The sequence below is a fragment of the Saimiri boliviensis genome, chromosome 1 (assembly GCF_048565385.1).
Source record: "Saimiri boliviensis isolate mSaiBol1 chromosome 1, mSaiBol1.pri, whole genome shotgun sequence".
Classification (NCBI taxonomy): Eukaryota; Metazoa; Chordata; class Mammalia; order Primates; family Cebidae; genus Saimiri; species Saimiri boliviensis.
In genome coordinates this window covers 139,358,836-139,385,255 of record NC_133449.1, presented here as the reverse complement: position 1 = coordinate 139,385,255, position 26,420 = coordinate 139,358,836, and the positions used below count along the sequence as shown (strand labels likewise).

The 26,420-nt window shown below is 35.1% G+C and overlaps 1 protein-coding gene and 1 pseudogene across 4 annotated transcripts in view; both read left to right on the top strand.

The window, feature by feature from the left end:
- CNTNAP4 (contactin associated protein family member 4) overlaps positions 1–26,420 on the top strand; it is a 369,359-nt gene that overhangs the window by 122,847 nt on the left and 220,092 nt on the right. The window lies entirely within an intron of this gene.
- On the top strand, positions 2,790–7,097 carry LOC141585444 (glutathione S-transferase A3 pseudogene; annotated as a pseudogene).

The following is a 26,420-nucleotide window of genomic DNA, read 5'->3' as shown; positions in this document are numbered from 1 at the left end:
TTACTGAGGATTTTTAACGTGAAAGGATGTTGAATTTTATCAAAAGCCTTTTCTGCATCTATTGAGATAATCATGTGGATTTTGTCTTTAGTTTGTTTATATTATGAATCATATTTATTGATTTGCTTATGTTGAACCAACCTTGCATCCCAGAGATGAAGCCTACTTGATTGTAATGGATTCAGCTTTTTGATGTGCTTCTGGATTCAGTTTGCAAGTATTCTGTTGAGGATTTTTGCATCAATGTTCATCAAGAATATTGTCCTGAAGTTTTCTATTTTTATTGTATCTCTGCCAGGTTTTGGTATCAATATGATGTTGACCTTATAGAATGGGTTGAGGAGAACTTCCTCCACAGTTTTTTGGAATAATTTCAGTAGGAATGGTACCAGCCCTTCTTTGTATATCTGGTAGAATTCATCTGTGAATCCATCTGGTCCTGTGTGTTTTTTGGTTGGTAGGCTATTTAATACTGATTCAATTTTGGAGCTCATTATTGGCCTGTTAAGGGAATCAGTTTCTTCATGGTTTAGACTTGGAAGGTGTATATGTCTAGTAATTTAGCCATCTCTGTAGTAATTTAGTTCTAGCTTGTGTGCATAGAGGTGTTCATAGTAGTTTCTGATGGTTATTTTTATTTCTGTGGGGTCAATGGAAATATCCCCTTTGTCATTTCTAATTGTGTTTATTTGGATACTCTCTCTTTTCTTCTTTATTAGTAACATAGTCTAGCAACCTATGTTACTAATTTTTGTAATCTTATTAAAAACAAACTCCTGGATTGTTGAACTTCTGAATCACTTTTTGTGTCTTGATTTCCTTCAGTTCAGTTCTGAGTTTGGTTGTTTCTTGTCTCTGGTAGCTTTGGGACTGAATTACTCTTGCTTCTCTAATTATTTTAGTTGTGATGTTAGGTTGTTAGTTTGAGATCTTTCTAACTTCTTAATGGGGCATTTAGTGCAATGAATTTTTGCCTTAGCTGTGTCCTAGACATTCTGCTAGGTTGTATCTTTGTTCTCATTAGTGTCAAAGAACTTCTTGATTTCTGCCTTAATTTCATTATTTATGCAAAAGTAATTCAGGAGAATGTTGTTTAATTTCCATGTAATTGGATAGTTTTGAGTGATTTTTTTAGTCTTCTGTTTTTATTGTGGGTGGTCTGAGAGTGTGTTTTGTATAAATTAGGTTCTTTTGCATTTGCTGAAGATTGTTTTATGTGCAATTGAGCATTCATTTTTAGAGTATGTGGCATGTGTCATGGGACAATGATAAGAACATATATTCTGTTGTTTTTGGTGGAGAAAAAAACAACCCCATTAAAAAGTGGGCAAAGGACATGGGCATGTTTCTAAAGGAGTTGTGTATGTGGCTAAAAAGCATATGAAGAAAATTTATATATATATATACACATATATATACACATATTTTTTAATTGCATTTTAGGTTTTGGGGTACATGTGAAGAACATGCAAGATTGTTGCATAGGTACATACGTGGCAGTGTGATTTGCTGCCTTCCTCCCCATCACCTATATCTGGCATTTCTCCCCATGTTATCCCTCCCCAACTCCCCACCTCACCCTGTCCCTCCCCTGAGTGAATCGGCAACCAACAGAATGAGAAAAAATTTTTGCAATCTACCCATCTGACAAAGAGTTAATAGCCAGAATCTACAAAGAACGAAAACAGATTTACAAGAAAATCTTAATATCACTGATCGTTAGAGAAATGTAAATCAAAACCACAATGTTATATCATCTCACACCAGTCAGAATAGCTGTTATTAAAAAGTTAAAAAATAACAGATGTTGGTGAGGTTGCAGAGAAAAGCATACACTTATACACTGTTAGTGGAGTCTAAATTAATTCAACTATTGTGGAAAACAGTATTGCAGTTCTTAAAAGAGCTAATAGCAGAACTACCATTTGATGCAGCGATCCAGTTACTGGGTGTATACTCAGGAGACTATAAATCAGTCTACCACAAAGACATATGCACACAAATGTTTATTGCAGCACTAGACACAATAGCAAAGACATGGAATCAACTCAAATGTCCATCAGTGACAGACTTATAAAGAAAGTGTGGTACATATACATCACAGAATACTAGGCAGCCATAAGAAAAGAATAAGATCATGTGTTTTTTGGGAACATGGATGGAGCTGGAGGCCATTATCCTTAGCAAACTAATGCAGAAGCAGAAAAGAAAATGCCACATGTTCTGACTTAAAAGTGGGAGCTAAATGATGAGAACTCATAAACACAAGGAAGGGAACAACAAACACTGGGGCTTACTTGGGGGTGGGAGGACAGAGAAGAGCAGAAAAATTAACTATTGAGTACGAGGCTTAGTACCTGGGTGACAAAATAATCTGTACAACATGAGTTTAACTATATAACAAACCTGCACATGTACCCTTGAATCTAAAATGGAAGTTTAAAAAAGTTTCAGCAAAGTAAATTTTGTATAATAATTTGACACAAAATGAAAAAGGTAAATGTAAATGCACAAAGAAAAAAACTAAAGTCAAAAAAATTAAAAACTAAAACAAAAGATATAACAATAACAAAATAATCAGGATCACCAAGAGTAGCTTCAGAATATATATTTCCTTGAAGATAAATATAAATAATAAACCCCACTCCCAATCTACTCTAGTTTGGTGACCTCTTAAACTCAAAGAGAACAATAAAGAAATGCTATTGGCCGGGCGCGGTGGCTCAAGCTTGTAATCCCAGCACTTTGGGAGGCCGAGGCGGGTGGATCACAAGGTCGAGAGATCGAGACCATCCTGGTCAACTTGGTGAAACCCCGTCTCTACTAAAAATACAAAAAATTAGCTGGGCATGGTGGCGTGTGCCTGTAATCCCAGCTACTCAGGAGGCTGAGGCAGGAGAATTGCCTGAACCCAGGAGGCGGAGGTTACGGTGAGCCGAGATCGCGCCATTGCACTTCAGCCTGGGTAACAAGAGCGAAACTCTGTCTCAAAAAAAAAAAAAAAAAAAAAAAAAAGAAATGCTATTACACACGCACACACACACACACACACACACAGGCCTATACTGGGACTTCTTTCTCCACCGAACTTTCTTAATACAACATTATTCTACTTCTTAAGTTAAACAGCGTAAAGTAGGGCTAACAAAGGTTCTGAATTATAAGCTCTCGGCATATTGAGTGTTTTGGAAACTTTATAAATTGCTCTTAAGTTTCTTAATACATAGAGTCTTTACATAAGATTCTGTCAACATCTTTGTGAGCATGCAATGAATAATATGTGAAATTGCTTATAAAATTAGTAGACATAGAAACTAAAGATTTAATATAAAAATTGTGAATTACTTTATATAAGTGCTCACATTGTAGATCTCCAGAATTTATGATAATGGCTTTGTGCTAATGAATAGTGACTACAGTTAATAATGTAATGTGTATTTCAAAATTGCTAAAATAACATATTTTTAATATTTTCATAACATAAAAATGGTAACTAATGAGATGATAGATATATTCATTAGCTCAATTAACTCTTCCTACAGTGCATGCAAAAATGAAAACATCACATTGTACCCCATAAATATGTACAACTATTTGCTGTAAACTTAAATTGAATACATTAAAAAATATGAAAAATACATGTATTTGTCATAAATGCATGATGAATGCATGTATTTCAAATGAAGAAGTCATTTAATTTCCTGAACTCTGAATAGAAAATGATGCAGAATTAAGATTGCTGTATTGTAGTTGTTAATGAGATTCTCATTGATAGAATTGTTTTCAGTATGACTCTGTAAACGCTTAACCCTTGCTATCAAACATAACATTAGGTTACATTATTCTAGAGACTATCTTAAAACCATGCAAGTGTTGTAATTGTTCTTTCCCTGTAGCTATTTAGATTTGATCACTATAATTGCTATGCAAAATAAAACAGGGAATTGGAACTTTCCAAATCATCAATTTCTAAATAAACTTTAGTTGACCCTTGAATAACACAGGGAGAAGGGGAAGCCCATGCAATGAAAAATTCATGTATAACATTTGACACCCCAAAAAGGTAGCTTCTAATAGCTTGCTGTTGACCAGAAGCCTTACTGATAGCATAAAAAATCTGTTAACAAGTATTTTGTATATTATATAAGTTATATACTGTATTCTTACAACAAAGCTAGAGAAAAGAAAATTGTAAGGAAATCATAAGGAAGAGAAAAAATATTTACTCTTCGTTAACTGAAAGTGAATCATCATAGAATCTCCATCCTCATTGTCTTCATGTTGAGTAGGCTGAGAAGGAGGAGGGAGAGGAGGGGTTGGTTTTGCTGTTCACGGGTGGCAGAGACAGAAGAAAACCTTCATATAAATGGACCCTCAGAGTTCAAAACCATGAGGTGCAGGGGTCAACTTTTTTTTTTTTTAAAGATATTCATCGCATGTAAATTCTCTCTAATTATTTTTACATAGCTAAAGGGTATGAAATATATAAACTGGTAATTTTATGAAACATAATCATTCTCGATTACTAAATGAAATGTGTTTTTGTGCTGCATTAAGAGTCATTAAGCTGGGCCAGTTTCATTGGTTCATGCCTATAATCTAGAACTTTGTGGGGCAGGAGCAGGCGAATTGCTTGAGCTCAGCAACATGGCCAAACTCTTGTCTTTAGAAAAAATTAAAAAAAAAAAGGACTGCCACCAAGGTGGCCTAAGGGAGCTTTCTCGAGAGTGCAGCTCCCAGCAAGTGAGACACAGCATGAGACTGATCTCCGTGTTTCTGAAGGAGGTACCTGGCTTCACTTCTAAGGGGCCAGTTGAACAGCAGGATTATCTCAAAACAGGTGGTGAGAGCAGCCCAAAGAGGGCGAGCTGAGGCGAGGGGCGGCTCTGTCCCACACCGGAGTGCATCTGGCATGGAGGGTCAGGGGCCTCCTCCCCTCGGTAGTCGGATTCAGGTACCGCGCTTCACCCCATGGCTTCTGCAGCCCGCAGTCCAGCAAAAGGCCGCCTGGCTGGGAACCCCCCGGAGGATTCCACACGGACCACGGGGACAGCCCCGGCAGGCCCGGGATGGAGCTGCCCGTCCCACCGAAGGAGGGAGAATTGAAAGCGGGGAGCCGGGGATACAGGTCCCATCCCCGCAAGACCCAGCAGGCGGAAGCCCTGTCACCGGAGAGGTCGCGGTCCGCACATCAGGCTGAGCTCCGTCCGGGACCAGCCAGCTCCGCAGAAGGGAAGAGCCACCCGCAGGAAGGCGGACGGGTGTCGCCTGTGAGAGCAGAAACCGAGGGAAGAATGAACCGCAGCCGGGCTCGGGCCGAGGCAGCCGAGCAGCGCCTTTGCAGGCAGACAAGGGACAGACCGTCTTAAGTGGCACACTCATCTCTGTGCATTAAAAAAGCCTCGGTGGCCTTGAGGAGCGGACCACAGACCCGCTGGGCCGGTGAGAGAAACCAAGGACTGTTACCATGCCGGGAATGCCCAAGCTTCACTGCTTCAATGCATGGGGCAGAATGGAGCCCAGCCGGTGGCCCTTGGAGTGGAGTTTGAAGAGCAATTTCTAGAATCTGCAGAAGATTGGGAAAAGTTAAGAAAGATGGGTATTTGATGTTCCAGCAAGTGCCAATGGTTGAGATGGACGGGATGGAGCTGGTGCAGAGCAGAGCCATTCTCAACTGCATTGCCAGCAAATACGACCTCTATGGGAAAGACATAAAGGAGACAGCCCTGATTGATAGGTATACAGAGGTATGGCAGATTTGTATGAAATGATCCTTATTCTGCCCTTATGCTGACCTGAGGAAAAAGATACCAGGATTGCCTTGATCCAGGAGAAAACAAAAAATCGCTATTTCCCTGCCTTTGAAATGGTGTTAAAGAGCCACGGACAAGACTACCTTATTGGCAACAAGCTGAGCCGCGCTGACATTCAGCTGCTGGAACTTCTCTGCTTTGTGGAAGAGCTAGACCCCAGCCTATCTCCAGCTTACCTCTGTTGCAGGCCCTGAAAACCAGAATCAGCAACCTGCCCACAGTGAAGAAGTTTCTGCAACTTGGCAGCCCAAGGAAGCCTCCTACAAATGCGAAATCTGTGGAAGAAGCAAGGAAGATTTTCAATTTTTAATAAAGCGGCCGAGGCCAAGAATAAGCAAGGCCAATATTCTAAAGCTTTGCAACAATAAAGTACTTTACCTAACTGTTAAAAAATTTAAAAAAAAAAAAGCCTCATACAAGGGAAATAACTCCAACTTCAACAGAAAGGACGTCGACTCAGAGATCGCATCCAAAATCACCAACTTAAAGGATCAAAGATAGATAAATCCATGAAGATGGAAAGAAACCAGTGCAAAACGGATGAAATCATCAAAGTCCAGAATGCCTCTCCTCTCCCAAGAGATCCCCACTCCTCATCAGCAAGGGAACAAAACAGGACGGATAGTGAATTTGACAAACTCACTGAAGCAGGCTTCAGAAGGTGGGTAATAACAAACTTCTCTGAGCTAAAAGATCATGTTCTAACCCAATGCAAAGAAACTAAGAACTTTGAAAAAAGATTAGACTAATTAGCGAAATGCAAATCAAAACTACATTAAGATACCATCTCACATCAATTAGAATGGTGATCATTAAAAAATCTGGAGACAACAGATGCTGGAGAGGATGTGGAGAAAAAGGAACACTTTTACACAGTTGGTGGGAGTGTAAATTAGTTCAACCATTGTGGAATACAGTGTGGCGATTCCTCAAGGATCTGGAAATAGAAATTGACCTAGAAATCCCGTTACTGGATATATGCCCAAAGGATTACAAATTGTTCTATTATGAAGACACGTATGTTAATTATGGAACTGTTTGCAATAGCAAAGACCTGGAACTAACCGAAATGCCCATCAGTGATAGACTGAATAAAGAAAAGGTGGCACTTACACACCATGGAATACTATGCAGCCATAAAAATTGATGAGTCCATGTCCTTTGTAGGGACATGGATGAATCTGGAAACCATTATATTCAGCAAACTGACAGAAGAACAGAAAATCAAACACCACTTGTTCTCACTCATAGGTGGGTGTTGAATGATGAGAACATGTGGACAGGGAGGGGAGTATCACACACTGGGGTCTGTTGTAGGGGGACCAGGGGAGGGATAGCTGTGGGTAGGAGGGTGGAGAAGGATAATGTAGGGAGAAATGCCAGATATAGGTGATGAAGGGGATGGAGGCAGCAAACTACCTTGCCGTATATGTACCTATGCAACAATCCTGCATGATATGTACATATACTCCAGAACCTAAAGTACAATAAAAAAAAAAAATTAGCTGGTGTAGTGGCTCATGCCTGTAGTCCTAGCTACTATTGGTACTATTTTAAAACAGCATGTGTTCACTTTGTACCTCTGTGTCACATTTTGGTAATTCTTGCCATATTTCAAACTTTTAAGCTTCATGTGGTGAAATTGATGACAATATTCACTTTACTGTGGTAGTCTGGGACTAAATCCACAGTACCTCTGAGGTGTCTGTACCTGTGATAAGTAAAGAAATATTATAAAGGCATATATTAGCTTGTATATTACTAAGCTTCTTACATAGAACCAATTTAAATTTATCTATTAGTTAACAGTTAATTCACAAGCTACACCCACATTTTACTAGAGACATACAAGTAAATAGAGTAGCAAAACAAACCCTGTTGTACCCATTCCTGGGCCCCAACCATCAACCCTATGCCCCCACCATAGGACCCTTTCATGTGTTGCCCATGCTCTATATTATTTTGAAGCAAATTGCAAAACTTTCTAGCTTTTTATCCTTAAATATTTGTGTGCAAGTTCTTGAAAGGTAAGAGCTTTTCTTAAAATAGAACCTAAAGAAATGAACAATAATTTATTTGCACCATCAAGTACCCAGTTGTTTTTCAAATCTTCAATAGTGAACTGGAAAATGGCATTTTATTATTACTATTTTTTAAAAAAATGCTACAAATTTCCAAAGACCTCAATATAATACAACAGAGAATTTTGTAGTAAGGACTGCTGATTTCAGAGTCCATTTTCTGAACATGTTTTCTGTGTAGTGTTACCTCATCTACTACCTGCTTTGAGTCCCTGAGGAATTGCTAAAGGCACATATATTCAGAGAAGATGCTTGTTCCTATTCTTACAGATCCATGATTTTCAAACCTGTGGGAACAAAGCCAGAATGTCATTATGTCTGTTATCCTTTGTTTCATTACTATACATTTGTGGCCTAAGATTTTGTGACTGTTGTGGAAGAATTCAGAAGAAAATTTGAATGCATGGCACAGCAGCCTTTACATACATATGGCATTAAGATAAATATCATTTAAGTGTAAAATAATAAGCCCCATTACTTTGTCATTGGAATGCTAAAGAATTCACCCTCAGATACGTTTATTTTAATTTTTTTTAATCTATAGGGAGCAGCCAAGCATTTTATCTGGTTCCTTACAAAAGCACTTAAAGTTATTCTATGTATTATGAATAATGTAGTTTCTTAAAATAAGCAGAATTTAAAGTACTTATACAGCATCGTTAAAATCACATGCAATATGTTTTATAAACTGACTTAAGAGGATGCATACAAATATCTATAAAAGTTATGTATGTTACTTTTAAAATAATTTAAAAATGTTAGTCAAACATTCTAAATTGCATTGAAACAGAAACCATAGGGATGTTTAGGAACTTCTGGTTGCTACATGGTGCTAAAATTATGATGGCTGAAGTATAATTTCCAAAAAATTATATGCAAAGGCAAACTAATTTAAAAGAAAATAAAATTCTGCATTAAAGAAATTAAAACTAATTTTGTTGGGGTAACTTTCCTAGGAAGTATTTTCTTGATATCTTTTGTCTTGAGGTTAAAAATATTGTCTACTACATTCACGTAATTATTTGGCTTTATTTCCCAAATGGAGTTGTCACTTTGATCAAAGTACATATAGAGGCATTACTATTTCTCTTTTTACTCTCTAGCTGGATGAGTTGGATGTTAAACTCAAGTAATGAGATTCAGAGTCAGACTCATAAACTGTCTGTAACAGTGTGCCATCTGTGAAGACTTAATCACTACACAACACAACAATCACAACTGCATATTATTGAGGCTTGTTATGAAGTAGGCAGATGTTAATCTCTTCATCTTACTTAATTTGGATATCAAACTTTGGAAGTAAGTATTCTTATCTCCAATTTATAGATAAAGAAACTGAGGTTTAGGAATCTGATTCAAGATTTTCCAGCTGTTAAGTGATGGATCCCCATCTTTTCAGAGCCAGGATTGTCTTCTTTGTTTGGTTGTTTTTTTTTTCCAGGTCATATTAAGGTCTCCAGTAGAAAGATTTGGATGAGCATACTTGATTTCTCTTTATGAAAAGGGCTTGGAGGCTGTATTAATATTTACTTGTTGCTGTAATAATGATTTTTGGTGCTTGAAAAAAGTTGTCTGCAAAGATTAAGAAGATTTTTTTGAACATGAAATAAATGTTTTTGTCATCTGTGTCGAGTAGAAGAAGTATTTCCAAAATTTCAGACATCCGAGCATTAAAAATGGAGAACATGTATTAAAGCCTTCAAGTATTCTCTCTTCTTGTTCCATTTATCTATATCAAGATACCCATGGGTATGTGAGCCATTTACTTGTTTGTTTTGTAGTTTTGTTAGATCTGGCAGTGTTTCAAAAGGTAGTGCAAGTAGGCAGGTGTTATTATTGATTGAAATAAACAATTTGCACCAGTCTAAAATAGTGTCTGCTGCATGCATTTATTCGCCCTCTGCTCCCAAATGACAGAGGAGTTTGTCTTTGTGAAGAGTAGGTTAAGTTCTGATGACATTATTACTAAAGTACTCTTTCTTTTGACTTTATAATGAAACTTTAATTGTGTGACTAAATTGTACAGACTCTGAAGGTCATATAACCCAAAATAACACAGCATCGTATGTTTGTCTACGTATCCTAAAAACGTTTGGTAAAATTTAAAGTTGGCAGCAACTTAAAAAATAATACTATAGAGATCATTAATTTTTCTATTTCCTAAATCTTAATATCACAGTTAGGTGTATCTCAGAGGTTACTGAGATTTTCCCAGTGTCTAGCTTCCGTGAAAGTGTAGGTTAGAATCTACATAAGCATACAGTGGTCTTCAGCTAAATAAAGTATGTAGTGTCTAATGTACGTCACCATAAACATTACAATATGAAGTATACATTAATGTACATCCATACACATATAATAGCATTACTAATGTACATTAAATAATATATGGCTTCAGAGGCCATAATGAGGGTCATCAGCTCTGAACTCTTAAGAAACAGTAAGGGCTGATTGAACTCTATCCAAATTTTAAAACATTCTAGTTTTTCAAATTAAGTATAATAAACTGGATATTTATTTTAATTTGCTTAGAAATGTTGGTTGATTTTGAGTCTCTTTCTAAGGCACATATTTAAGTTTCCATTTGGGAAAACAATTAGCAATTTATTTAATAAATGACATTTTGAAGGAGTCTGAATGCTAATCAGCATATTAGAATGACTGTATAAAAACATTAATAGAATATACAGGTAAGTGAGGAATAATTTACTTTAAATTTTATAATGTCTCTAATGGGGAATTCAGTAGTTTTCTTTCAGCACTGAACAATAGGGATTTTAATGGTAATGGTCATAAGAATGCCATTATTCTTAGTAATATTAATGGTAAAATGAGAGATGCTAATCGAGCTCTTTATGGTATAATGCATGATAAATTATATGATATCTAAAATCTGAATTGAAAGGTATTTCTCATAGTGTTCTTAATGATCTATAAAAAAAGCACAAAAGTGAAAAATAGAATTTTAATGAGATATTCTTCAAAAGTCTTCTCTTTTTGCTTTTGGATAAATACATGCAAAATTTAAATCTTGATTGTCTTCACTGAACTATTTTTTAAAGTGCCAAGGACCGATTTCCTTTTCATAGTTAGCATGCTCATTTTCATGTAACTTTTTATAATAAAAGACAATACACATCCAGAAAAATACAAAAAGCCTAAATGTATATGCAATTCATTGGATTATCAAAAAGTGAAAACAGTATGTAAATATTACTTAGGCCAAGCATTTTATTGTAACTTTCGTGCTGTTACTTTTCACTACTAACTCCCTCTTCCCACCAAATAATCATGATTATGAATTCTTTTGCCATGGATTAGTTTTGCCTGTACAGAAGGAATCATACTATATGAACTTTTAACTATCTGGCTCCTTGGGTTAACATCATGCTTATGAAAAGCATCCATGTTAAAAAATATAATTTAAAAATAGACCAGTATTTTAAAATTCATTTTATAATTGGACATGTGAATATACTTTGGGGAAATTATAAACAATGCTTTGAAAATATTTATGTACACACATGCATGTCTTTTGCTAACCAGAAAAATGCCTGATTTTGAATTGGGTACATCATTCTTCAGAGTGAAATTGCCAACTCATAAAAAATGTATGTATTTAACTTTAGTAGAAAATACAAAGTGATTTTAATGGATATTATACCAATTTATATTCTCAACAGCAGTATATTAAAATTCCATTCGTTCTACATTCTTGAAAGTACTTGGTATTATCAATTTTCTTGTGTTTTAGATTTTTATTCTTTCTCTCAGTTTTAGCCTTTCTAGTTGGTGTGCATAACTCTCATGCTTTGGTTCTAATTGGCATTGTCCAGCGTCAAATAAGAGCAACTACTGCATAGATTTTTTTAGGCATTTAAGTATTTTTTCTCTTTTCTTTATTACTGCTTTGTAGTTCACTATGTATTGTGGATGCTAATATACTGAAAAATAGGTTCTACCATTCTGTGGTTTCTTTCTATTCCAACATCTTTAGATGGACAGACGTTATTAATGTATTCTGACATCAGTTTCATTAAATGGTTAAGAAAATTGTTGAACTTGTTAAAATCATGAAAATATTCAGCTAAGTTATCTTCCTATAACGTTGCTGTTTTGCCTTTCACATTTATTTCTACAATTTTCCTGGAACTCATTTCTGCATATGGATTGAGGTAGTGATCGATCCTTTAAAAATTTCTTTCTTTTTTACTTTTTCTGGGGTGCATGAAATGTTTTGATACAGGCATGCAGTGTGAAATCAGCATATCACGGGGAATGAGGGTAATCCATTCCCTCAAGAGTTTATCCTTAGAGTTATAAACAATGCAGTTATACTTTTTAAGTCATTTTAAAACGTACAGTTAAGTTATTATTGACTATAGTCACCCTGTTGTGCTATCAAATAAGAAGTCTTAGTCGTTCTATCTATTTGTTTTGTACTCGTTAACCATTCCCACCTTGCCCGACTCCCGCCACTACACTTCCCAGCCTCTGGTAACCGTCTGTCTACTCTCAATGTCCATGAGCTCAACTCTTTTGATTTTTAGATTTTTCTTTTTAAATTATTTTCCAGTGGGGATATCCAATTTATACAGCTCCATGTTTTTAAAACAACCGTTTTTCTCCCCACTGCTCTGCATGGCAAACACAGTTAAAAATCCGCTCTCCATATATGCTAAATCTGTTTCTAGAGTCTCTGTTCTGTTCCAGTGATCTCTTTGAGGTACTTGCCAATATGACATTCTCTTTTTTTAAATCCCATTATAAGACTTAATATCTAGTTGTTTTTTTTTTTTAAAGCAAAACCCTCCAACTTCGTCTTTCTTCAGGAGTATCTTCCGATTCCCATTTAGTTACATTTCCACATAAAATTTGTAAGTATCTTGTAATTTGTGCACACACACAAATGTCACTTTGAATTTGATTGAATCTATACATTAATTTAGGAATATTGACATCTTTTCAATATTGTATTTTCTACTATAAGTCTTTTAAAATTTCCATCAATAATATTTTATGTAAAGGCATTAAATATTTAGTATTAGTTTTTTACAGTTACATAATACACTTTAATGCTAATGTAAATGTCACTCAGAAATTTCACTTTCTGTTGCTTTTGTATAGATGTTTAATTCATTTTTATATATAGACTTTTATCTAACAGACTTGCTAAACTAATTTTTCAAATTTCCTACATACACAATCATACACCTGTAAATAAAGACAGTTTTATTTCTTCCTTTCCAATCCTTCTACCTGATAAATATTTTTCTTGCTTTACTGCACTAACTAGAAGTTTATTACATGTTTAATGAAAGGGTCTATACAGAGCATACTTGTTACACTCTCAAACTAAAAGCAGTTCTCAGCATTTCTTCTTCTATGTGATGCTTGCTATAAGACTTTTATACATACCTTTATAGATTTAGAAACTGCCTACTGGGCTGAGAATTTTCATCATGTGTGAATATTAAATTTTATCAAACGCTGTTTCTGTATATGTTGAGAAAACCGTATGTTCTTCAATGTGATAAATTACATTGACTGACTTTTACAAATTAAGCAATTCTTGCATTCCTGGAATTAACTTGATTGAGACATGATTTATTATTTCTATATTTTTATATTGTAGAATCACTTTTAAACTATTTTGAGGAGTTCTGGATATGAGTATGATTGTTATTTTCCCTCTTGCAAGTTCCGTGTCAGATTTTAATATCAAGGTTATGCTGGCCTGACAAAGCAAGCTGGGAAACATTCTCTGTTTTTCTGTTCTTTGAACAGAAAACTTGTTTAATATGGGTGTGATTTTTTTCCTTAAATACTTAGAATGATTCACTAGGAAAGACTTCAAGGCCTGCAATTTTCTGTGTGCATATGTTTACATTTATGCATTTAATCTAATAGAGGTAGGCAGTTCAGGTTTTCCTGTTCTCATCTGTTTTGGTAAGTGGCGATTGGTTTGGAATTTGTTTATTTCATTTAAATTTATAAAATTAGTGGTGTCATTCAGAATATCATTATCACTCTAATGTGTATAGGCTCATCATAAGATGCTCTTTTGCGTTACTGATACTGTTTATTCATGTCTCTTAATTTTTTCTTTCCTGAATTAATCCTAGCATATGGATTGAGGTAGTGATCAAGCCTTCTTTAAAAATTTCTTTCTTTTTTATTTTTTCTGGGGTGCATGAAATGTTTTGATACAGGCATGCAATGTGAAATCAGCACATCACAGGGAATGGAGGTAATCCATTTAAATATTTTTTTTCAAAAACCAACTTATGGGTTTTTACCCCCAATTTTGGTAATTATTCATGTGAGGAATAATACGTCTTGTAGAAAGAAGAATTTACAGAAATCAAAATGAAAAGTAATTACAATAGTCTGAATTTCCAACATTCAGAATAAACACAATTCCTCCAAATTTTGTGTATATTTCAGATTTATAGCACAAATTTATTTCTGAAGTATGTTTTCTAAACACACACAGATGAAATATAGAATTGCATTGTAATGCTATTTGATACGTATGACCACTATTTCCTTATTTGTACATCTTCTTACTACTTCCCTGGTTAAAAATATACCTAATATTGCATGACTTTCTTCAAAGATTCTACAAAATAGATTTATAATCAGTAAGGAGTTTGTTTTTAAATAGAACTTAAATGAACTTATCTAACACAATTGATAAGTTCTGTAATATCATAAAATAATCATAGGTTATTTGACTTGCTTGTACTGTAAAAATATCTTTTTAAAATTTATTATTTGAATTAGAATCCAAAGTCCAATAATACATTGAATTAATACATGTTTTACAGTATAATACTATTGATTACCTTTAAAAATCAGTTTTATTGAGAAAGTATTTAGTTGACATAAAATGAACCCAAATAAAGTACAGAAATTGATGAGTTCTGATAAATGTAAGCATTTTTAATTCCACAAAAAGGAATTAGAATGTTTCCATCACCCAACAAAGTTCCTTCATGTTCCTTTGTAGACAACCTTCATCACACCCTGACCCTGGAAATAATCAGCTTTCTATCACTATGGAGGATTTTTACTATTCCAGAATTTCCTATAAATGAAATAATCTAGGGTTCACTTTTATTTCTGGCAGTTTTCATTCTACAAAATATTTTTTAAATTGTTTTGTGTTGTTGAGTATATCATCAGTTTGTGTCTTTTATTACTGAGTACTTTCCCATTGTATAGATAGACTGTTTTTTTTTTAAACTCTGCCTTATTTTTGTCATTTATTCATTCATTTTTAAAATTCTTTTTTGTTTTTGGCTTTCATTTGCTGTATTTTTTTCCCTAGTGTCTTAACTTCTGTCCTTAACTCATTTATCTTCTGTCTTTTTTTGATATCCATGGGCTCCATATTGGTGACTTCTCTTTTATTTGTGATATTGATAATTTGGATCTTTTTTTTCTGTTCTTTTCCCCGACCATAGATAGCATGACTAGAGGTTTATTAATCTTAGAAAACTTTTCAAAGAACCACCTCTTGGTTTTTTTGATTTTCTCTAATGTCTTCCTGTTTGCAATTAATTTGTGCTCTGATTTTTAAAATTTCTTTTTTTCTACATTCTTTAGACTTCAATTCTAAATTCTCTAATAACCTAAGATGAAAACTTAGGTTACTTATTTTAATCTTCTGTTTGTTTTCTAATATATGCATTTAATGCCACAAATTTTCCTCAAACACTGGTTTTGCTCTATCCTGTACATTTTGATGTTACATTTTCATTTACATATTGATTTTAAAATTCTAGATAATTTCACATGAAACTTCTGCTTTTAACTTGAATCATTTTCAGATGTTTAGGCTGTTATTGATTTATAGTTTAATTCCATTATGGCCTGAGAGCATACTTTGTATGATTTATATTGTTTTAAATTTGCAAGGGTATGTTTTATGACCCATGAAGCATTCTGAATGTTCCATGTGAGCTTAAGAAGAGTGTGGCTGCTGTTGGATGAAATGTTCTTAAAATGTTAATGAAATTTAGTTGAATAATAGTGATGTTCAGGTCTTCTATATTCTTACTGTTTTCCTGATTACTTGATATACCAATTATTCCAACTATAATAACAAATTTGTCTGTTTTTAACTTGCCATTCTATCAGTATTTGCCTCATGTATTTTTGACTCTGTTGTTAGTTGCCGTCACAATAAGGATTATTTTACCATCTTGGAAAATTGATCACTTTGTCATTAGGAAATGTTTCTCACTATCCCTAATAATCTTCCTTGTTCTGCAGGTTTCTTTGTCTGAAATCAATATAGCTCCTGCAGCTTTTATTTTTTATTAGTGTTAACATATGATATATCTTTCTACATCCCATTTACTTTTAATGTATGTTGGTCTATATTTAATGTGGATTTCTTGTAGACAACATATAGGTGGGCCTGCTCTTTCTATATACTCTGATAATCTCTGTAAGTGGTCTATTTCTATGATTCACTGTTCAAGTGATTATTGATATATTTGAATTGATATCTATCATGCTTATAATTGTTTTATATTTGTTTTATTTGTTCTCAATTTTTTTTGCTCCCATTTAAAATTTCTTATCTGATTTCATTTGAAAATTTTGTATGATTCTATTTTATCTTCTCTTCTACCATATTAGTTATATGTTAAAAAATTGTCAGTGGCTGCCTTTAACTAAACCAAAGTCCATTTTCAAATATTACTAACCCTATTCTACTTATTATACAGTGCAGGTCCCTTGTAACAGAGTATTCCTAACTTCTCCCTTCTGTACCTGGCAATATTCATTTGTAATTTAAGTGAATGTAATATTAATTTGCAATAAAAATAACTTTATTTAATTTATCCATGTGCTAAAAGCACTTAATACAAGATGATTATTATTTTAAATACTTATCTATTAACTGAGGATTAAATTAACTAAGACAAATAAATGATCTTACTTTATCTTCTTTTATTTATTTAATGTTCTTCCTTTCTCAATGAAGATACAGAATTCTGAGCTATACAACTTTTCTTTTGTTGGAAGAAATCCTTCTAACTTTTATTACAGGGTAGGAATGCTCTTAATGCATTCCACAGTTTTGGTTTACCTGAGAGTCTTTATTTCTCCTTCACTTTGGAAGGGTAATTTCTCTGGATATAGAGTTCTAGATTATTTTTACTTCTTTCAATGCTTTACATATTTTACTCTTTTCTTGTTTGCATGTTTTCTGATGAGAAGTCCAATGAAATTTTTATCTTTCTTTCTCTATCAGTAATGTATCTACCTTCTGATGCCCTCTGCTGCTTCTAAAATTTTCTTTTTGTCTTGAGTTTTCTGTAATTTGAATCTGTTATGACTCAGTATAGTTTTTATTTTGTTTTTTAACCTTCATTTTTAGTCTCTCACCTTCATGGATCTACAGTTCTGTGTCTGTCATTAATACTGAAGAGTATTGGCCATTATTACTTCAAATATTTCTTTGATCTGTTATCTTTTCCTTCTGGTATTTCACTTATGCCTATGTTACAACTTTTGTCATTGCCCGCAATTCTTGATGCCACCTTCTGCTTTTTTTCTTTTTCTTTTTCTATTACAGCTTGAGAAATTTGTATCTTCTTTTCTTGAAACACTGATTTTTTTTGGTTGTGTTGAATCTGCTGATGGGCCTATCAAAGGCATTGTTCATTTCTGTTCCAGGATTTTTAATTTCTGGCATTTCTCTTTGATTCTTTTGTAGAGTTTTCATCTCTTTGATTACATTGCCCATCTGTTTTTGCATGTTGTGTGCTTTCTTCCGTTAGACCCCTTAGAATATTAATCATAGTTGTTTTAAAACCTCGTCTGATTTTCAATATCTGTGGCATATGTGAGTCTTGTTCTGATGATTGTTTTATCTCTGCAGAATGTGGGGATTTTTCCTTACTTTTTGGTGTAATTTTTCATTGAAATCAGAATGTACTATATCTGACAATAGAAACTAAGACTAATAGATTGTTAGTATAAAGATTTACATTACTCTGGCTAAGAATTAGGTTATATTTTATGTTTGCTATAGGTGCTATAGGTACCAGATGCTTGCAGTTCATCTAATGCTCTTGTTTCTTTTTCTTCATTGACTTAAATTTTCTTCAGAGACAGTCTTTGTTTTTTAGGTCTTTCAATTGTTATTCAGTATTATTGCACTGGACTCCTATTGTGTGGTGGTGTAATATGAGAGAGGAGCAATATTCTGTAATATTCCAATTCAATTTCAGTGTTTCAGTGGGTTGTTGTCTCAGAACTGTGACCTTCACAAGCATTTATCTAGTGATATAGCCTCTTTATATCCAGTCCTCTATTTTCTTTCCTGTTTACTGGGTTTCCAGTCTATTTCTGTGAAGCTCTGACTCCTGTTGCCTTTTTTTCCCTTAGGTAAGACAGGAAAGGTAGGGAGGCTGGAATGGGAGAAGTATGGTCCTCCAGCTGGGAGAGGTTCCAGCACAGTGTCTTCTTTGGGAGAATGGAACTTCATTATGAAGAAAACTGAGCATACTTCCCAATGATGCCCTATCCCGCTTCCTTCTAGAGCCAGGAGGGAATCTTTTTCTAATCTTCATAGAATGCATGGATGGGTTCTCAGAGATAAAGCCCACAGAAATTTGGAGCCCTCTTAGACTGTGGTAGGGAACTTCTCACTCTCATGCTAGTCCACACTCAGTTTCATTCATCCAAATTACCATGGAAGTGTTCCTTCTTGTTTCTGGTGCCAGAGGCTTTTGTTCCAGGTGGACGGATCTCAGCTCTGACTCTTTGGATGATCTCGTCCCTCTAGATTTCAGCATGGTGTTGTGTCACGTGTACTAGCTTGGGCTGCTATAACAAGTACCATAGTCTGGGTGGCTGAAACAACAAACATTTATTACTAACAGTTTTTGAGGTTGAGGAGTCTGAGAACAAGGTGCTAGTCAATTCACTTCTTGGTTAGTGTCCTACATGTGATTTGCAAGTGGTTAGCTCTCTGCTGTATCTGCACATGGTGAAGAAAAAGAAATCTGATCTCTCTTCCTATTCTTATAAGGGCACTAATTTCCTAATGAAGGTCCCACCTTCATGACCTTATCAAAATTTGATTGCCTGCCAAACACCTCATTTCCAAATATAGTCACATCATGAGTTGGGACTTGAACATACGCATTTTGAGAGGGTGTAATTTATTCTATAGCACCATGGAAGCTGAGTTCTCTGATGGGTCTAAGAAAAGTTACTGATTTCTAGTTTGTTTGTTTTGTTCTTGTGGTGCAGTGTAGAGCAGTGTTTCACTCTGAGATGAGTAGAGTACCTTGTGTGTGTAAATATTTTAATATATATATTCTAATATATTCTAGCATTAGAATAATGTGTATATTCTGTAGAATATATATAATAATAATGTATATTCTGTAGGAGCTAAATATAAATTTCTCTTTAAGAATAGGTTTTGCTGCTATTTTATTATTTTTAAACATACATAGGATACTACATAAGAAAAAAAAATGAACAGATGATTTTGGGCCTAGAGGGATATCTTTCTACAAAGGCACTTGTATAGGCAACCAGAAACACTGAACTTCTCTGACAGTCTCAGTATAATTCCCTATAGTTTGGGAAGATGGGAAGTTTACCTTTAATCTCCATTTTTTTGTTGGTCCATCTCTGGCTTTCTCTTTATCCTAAAAAGTAGATCCTCCAAATTCTTACCAAAAGCCTATAGAAGCCTGTAAAATATTCTCATCTTTAAGGGCTCTAGAACTAGAATTTTGTCCCTAACCCTGTGAAAACTGCTCAGAAAACAATGACAAACAGCAACAACAACAACAACAACAACACTACCTCTCTTCTGTTTCTCCTCTTCAGAAATCCTTTAGTTATGCCTAAAGAGAAAGCCTCAAATGTGGGTTTTCTTCTTCTAGATCTTGGACATTTAATATTTCATTACATGTTTAGCTCTCCAACTCCTTTTTTTTTTTTTTTCATTCCAAAAGGAAGATTCAGAATTTTCAGTCTAGCAGTACCATAATATGAATTTTTATGGCTATTTTCCATCTCAATACAAATTTCTCTAAAAAATTTTACCTGTAATACCCTAATATAAATGTAAACTTTATGACTTGTCCACATATCTCTCATATAACAATTTATTGCTGTGTTTCAATAATAGTTACAGATTACAGCCAAGTTTGCATCTTTCATGTGCTTTTTCTCTTCTGGCTATTTGATCTTTCTGTGTTGAGAATTCAAATCCTTTTATGCAAAAGGTACTGAACAGTATATTTTATAACTTGTATCTCCATAGATTCTAATATAATGATTCACACAAGGGACCTCATCAAGTTATCATTAATAATTTCATGTACCTTCAAATAAATATTTTAATGATACTCAATATTTTTGGAAGGTGGTAGAGACTGATTTTATTTAATAAAATTCCATTCCCTTTAATTTTGAAAATTGAGATTTATCATATGTGCAGCTCAAAACATAACATTCTAATTTGATTAGAGGATTCTCATTGCTATTTCTTTATTATAATAAATAAATTACATTCATAATCAAGATTAAATCAACTTTTTTTTTTTTTTTTAGATGGAGTTTCACTCTTGTTGCCCAGGCCGGAGTGCAGTGGTGCAATCTCGGCTCACTGCAACCTCCACCTCCCGGGTTCAAGCAACTCTCCTGCCTCAGCCTCAGAGTAGCTGGAATTATGGGCATGCACCACCATGCCCGGCTAATTTTTTTTTTTTTTTTTTAAGTAGAGACGGGTTTCTCCATGTTGGTCAGACTAGTCTTGAACTCCCGACCTCAAGTAAACTGCCTGCCTTGGCCTCCCAAGGTGCTGGGATTACAGGTGAGAGTCACCATGCCTGGCCTGAATCAACTTTTTAAGATACTGTCCTGATGTCTTGTTCAATATGTGTTTAAAAGTTAGCCTTGGCCTGGCCCGGTGACTCAGGTCTATAATTCCAGCACTTTGGGAGGTCAAGGTGGGTAGATTCACAAGGTCAGGAATTCAAGATCAGCCTGGCCAATATGGTGAAACTCCGTCTCTATTAAAAATAAAAAAATTAACCAGGCATGGTGGCACACACCTGTAGTCCCAGCTACTTGAGAGGTTGAGGCAGAATCATCACTTGAGCCCAGGAGGTGGAGGTTGCAGTGAGCCGAGATCATGACACTGCACTCCAGCCTGGGCAACAGAGCGAGACTCCATCTCAGAAGAAGTCATTTTTATCTGGGTTTATGTTTGCAAATTTTCTACTTTTTTAGTAGTTCTTATTTCTCTTTGCTTTTATTATGTGCTTTTCTAGACCAGACAACCTTGTGGGAGGCACATTTAATAAAGAGCTATATCTGACATCATAAAATTATTTATAAAATCATTTCTATTTGACAGCATGTTACTGTGATTTATTTAGCACCTGCATGTCAGCTAACTATGTCAAAGTGAGTTGTACTTGAAAATAGTTCATGTGTAGGGCACATGTAGTCACAAGAAGTTTCACAATAAGAGAGGTTATTAATGACAAGGGGATTTTCATGTTTGCCTCTTTTTTGTATTAAACTTCTGCTCATGCTGCTGTTCATTTTAGCTGGAGTTGGACTGATTTTTATATAACTGCAGCGTCTGCTATGCAACTACATGTAACAGGTCCCATGTTTCTGATTTATTATAGTGACGTTTTAGAGCTTCTTATAAATTGCCATATGGGCATCTCCCTTTATACTTCTTGGCTTTTATACGTGAGTTGCTCAATTAATATTTGAAAAAGAAATTAGTGCTATTATGCCTCTTCATAAACTTTAGAATCACTTTGGAAATACTTAAAATCCTATGAGAAACTTTAATTCATTAACTACATAAATTATCTTGGTTAAAATACATTTCTAAACCATCTATGAACACCTCATTGAGTTTGGAAATCACCAAGTCTAAAAGAAAAGAAAAATACAGTGAAGGCTTTTTGGTTTTTATTACATAAGATATATAACATTCATTTTACTTCCAGATATTTTATGTGCTTGATAACATATTTCTCTATATTCTATGTTTATTAGGAGGGTACTATTTATTGATTCTTGAGTGTTTGTCATTTATTTGACTCCAATAATTTTGGGAGGATGTAAAGTTTAATAGAAAATCTTTTTGTCTGTAAAAGTCAACTGGTAGAGCTGAGTCCCAGTTCAACAATAACCTAAGTTGCATTATTCTAAAGTGTGTAAAAGGTTTTAAATATAAATTATGAGAGAAAATGAAAAAAGCTTCAGATAAAATATTAAATTTCCTCTAGGGTAAGTTGTTTGCTTTCATGTTCTGTTGAAGTGATGCCTTTTGATGGCTTAGCTAAATTATGGGCTTTGGAGTCAGAAAAGCCTGGAATTAAATCCTTTCTCTACCACTTTCTAACTGTGTGACTTTAGGCACATAATCTCTATAATTTTCATTTTCCTCTGTTGTAAAGTGGGTACAAAAATAGCCACACAGAGTTGATGCAAATATTAAAGCCACCTAATACATTTCTTCTATGTCTAATGCTGAGCCCTTAACTTTCATGTTGAAAACATGTAAATGGATAATATACATCACAATCACTAGTTGTTATGGTCCAAATGTTTGTGTCCCCTCAAACTTCATTTACTGAAATCTTAATCCTCAACAAGATGGTATTAGGTGGGGCCTTTTGGGAGGTGATTAGGTCAAGAGGTCTGTCATGGAAATGCAATTAATTTCCTTATAAAAGAGATCTAAAGGAGCCCATTCACCCTTCCACAAGGTGAGAATACAGCTAGAAAGTGGCATTCTATGAAACATGAAGTGGGCCCTCACCAGACACCTAATCTGCTGGTGCCTTGGTTTTGGACTTTTCTGCCTCCAGAACTGTGAAAAATGAATTTTGGTTGTTTATAAGATACTCAGTTTATAACTTTAAAAAATAGCAGCTTGAATGGACTAAGACACTATTTATTTCTGTGTTTGGAATTTAGCCCTAGCGAGACCTTTTCACTTTTTTTTTTTTCTCTGAAAAGTTTTAAGATAATATAGGGAACAAAAAAAAGAGCAGGATTTATACACAAACCAGAATACTTTAAGAGTGAGATAAGGCTGGGCGCGGTGGCTCACGCCTGTAATCCCAGCACTTTGGGAGGCCGAGGTGGGTGGATCACGAGGTCAAGAGATCGAGGCCATCCTGGTCAACATGGTGAAACCCCAACTCTACTAAAAATACAAAAATTAGCTGGGCATGGTGGCGCACGCCTGTAGTCCCAGCTACTCGGGAGGCTGAGGCAGGAAAATTGCTTGAACCCAGGAGGTGAGGTTGCACTGAGCCGAGATCGCACCATTGCACTCCAGCCTGGGTAACAAGAGCGAAACTCCATCTCAAAAAAAAAAAAAAAAAAAAAAAAAAGAGAGAGAGATAAAGACCCAAAGTACAAAATTAGCTTGGCATGCATTAGAATTGCAGATTTCAGGGCCCTACCCACAAGTTTAGTACAGAGGTGCAAGATTCATTTCTAAGAAAAACACCTCAAGTAATCCTGAAATATACTAAAGTTCAGAATCGTTAAAGGAAGACATAAATGTCCCTGTAATAAAATTATTATTTTTTAAAAAAAACTCAAACGACATTTAAATCCATGCATTTTTTTTTTTAAATGAATTGTTATATAACAATTCTTTATAGCAAATTGAGGAAAGTTTCCTAGGCAAAGGAATACATTTGAAACTCCATAGCATGCGCTAGACTTTTCATTTATAAAGTAATGTAGCATCACCCCCACACATCATTTATAAACATTTTGAAAATTTCAATTAAATATTAAAATCCAAAGCAGAATCTTTGTTATGTGTGAAAAAATTTCAACAAGTGGAGCAAAAAATTGCAAATATTATTGATCAGTTAATACATGTAATAAATAGTAACTGCATATTTTTCCAAGCAACATTGGCATTAGAGAGTTATTTAAGGTATACAGAGTGCTACTAAATGATGCTCTGGTCTGCTATATTGCTGTATGCTCCTCCTATGTCTCTTACCATTATTTTATTAATTACTGTAAAATTAATATATGCCTATTAAATCTAGATTTGACTGGAATATGCTGTAAGTCCCATATCCCCAACCTCGCGATTTTCCTTACCCTCCATAAGAGATAATTGCTAAAATTTTTGAATATGGTAATGATATTTTTATTTTTAATATAAACTATGTATCTTATATTTCTTCTTAATGTCTTTAAAATTTAAATAACTCATAAATTATCAAGTGAAGAGTGAAAGGCTGTCATTTGCAGATGTCTTATTTCATCTACCTGTTGGCAGTCTCTGTCGCTATGCATCTTTTCTCTCAGTCCCTTAAGATGCCAGAATCATTGAACTTCCATTAATTTTGAAACAAATGTGAGATCTTTTGGTGGGTAATTTAATTACTCATCCAGCTGTTCACTCTTCAAGAAGTTATAATTAGGGATTGTATTCATCTGCCAGTGGCACCTAGGAAATAGAATCAAAAGTATAAGAAGATCTAAGGTCCTCATCCTCAGCTGCACATTACTGTAATTTGGAAAGCTTATAAAGACATAAGCATACAGGCTGGGCGTTGTGGCTCATGCCAGTAATCTTAATACTTTGGGAAGCCAAGGCGGGCAGATCATTTACAGTGAGGAGTTTAAGACTATCCTGGTCAACATGGTGAAACCCTGTCTCTAGTAAAAATGCAACACAAATTAGCTGGCCATTGTGATGGGGGCTAGTAATCTCAGCTACTTGGGAGGCTGAGTCAGGAGAGTCACTTGAGCCTGGGAGGCGGAGGTTGCAGCGAGCCGAGATCCTGCTATTGCACTCCAACCTGGGCACCAGAGCAAGACTCTGTCCCCCTGTCCCCACCAAAAAAAAAAAAAAAAAAAAAAAAGACATAAGTATACACACACACACACACACACACACACACAGAGAAAGAGAAAGAGAGAAAAGAAACAATGCTCAGGGTCTCAGCACTGAGAGTTTTAATGTGCAGTCTGTTTGGGAAACATTGCCCCATATCAGCCATCATAAATGAAAAACTGAAATAAACAGATCAAATTTTTAGGCACATCATCAGGATTTCCATAGAAATTGAGACTGTAGTGCTCTCAAGGTTGGGTGGGAATGAGGTTTGGTTAGTGCTATATAGAAAACAGCTAACCTTTCTTACCAAACCTCAGCAAAAAAATTTTAGTCATTGAAACAGAATGGAACCTCCTAAGGGTCTGGTTATCAGAGTCTAAATATCCATGGAATTAAACAATGTTGTCCTATTTATGTTCTGGGAAACACTAGTCTAGAAATGTGCTCTGCAAAACAATAGCAGCAACAACAGCAAAAACAGAGGGGGACAGTTCTGTGGCCTAATATGTTTGAGATGTTCTAGGTAAGTGTCCCTATCATGGGCTGATACACTGCAATTTGCACGTTAGCACGTGACATGCCTGAGACATCCTGTAATTGAGACATCCGTTCAACTTGTTCTGTTTTTAAGCTCAGTCTTTCCCAAACATAAACATTCAACAAATATTAGATTGAGAACCACTTTGAGCCGAACAATGTTCTAGGTATTATGGATGGAAAACTATAAACCTCCCTGCTTTGGTACAGTTTGTTTTCTAGGAGGATTAAGATAAACAGGCAGATAATGATCAAATAAGAGAAATCCCCCCAAATATGAGAAATATAGAGAAAGTAGGAAGATATTTACAGGGGGTATCAAGTACACAAGTACTTTAGAGACTGTGATCAAAAGGGACCTGTCTTGGGGCTAATATTTTAGTCAAGGCTTAAAATGACAAGAGAAGCTGGGCATGCAAAGATCTGGGGAAAGAACTTTCAGAGCAGAATGGACTGCTGGTTCAGATTCCCGAGAGGACTGAGCTTGGCTTCTTCAAGTAGGTCCAGTGTGGTTAGAGCATAATGGAAGTGGTTGCCGAAGACTGTTTGGATAAGGAGTTTAGGTTTTGTTCTAAGTGGTAAAGGAAGCAGTGAGGATGGCAGAGTTAAATTTACCTTCACTAGTGTTACTGTGTGCTCAGAGGGGAAGATACTGGGAGTGACGACAAAGAACAAGATATTAAAAAAAACCAGGAGCCAGTACCATGCTGTTTTGATTACTGTAGCCTTATAGTATAGTTTGATGTCAGGTAGTGTGATGCTTCCAGCTTTATTCTTTTTGCTTAGAATTGATTTGTCTATGTGGGCTCTCTTTTGGTTCTGTATGAAGTTTAAGGTGGTTTTTTCCAGTTCTGTGGAGAAGGTCAGTGGTAGCTTGATGGGGATAGCATTGAATCTGTAAATTACTTTGGGCAGTATGGCCATTTTCACGATACTGATTCTTCCTAACTATGAGCATGGAATGTTTCTCGACCTGTTTGTGTCCTCTCTTATTTTGTTGAGCAGTGGTTTGTAATTCTCCTTGAAGAGGTCCTTTACATTCTTTGTTAGTTGTATTCCTAGGTATGTTATTCTCTTTGTAGCAATTGTGAA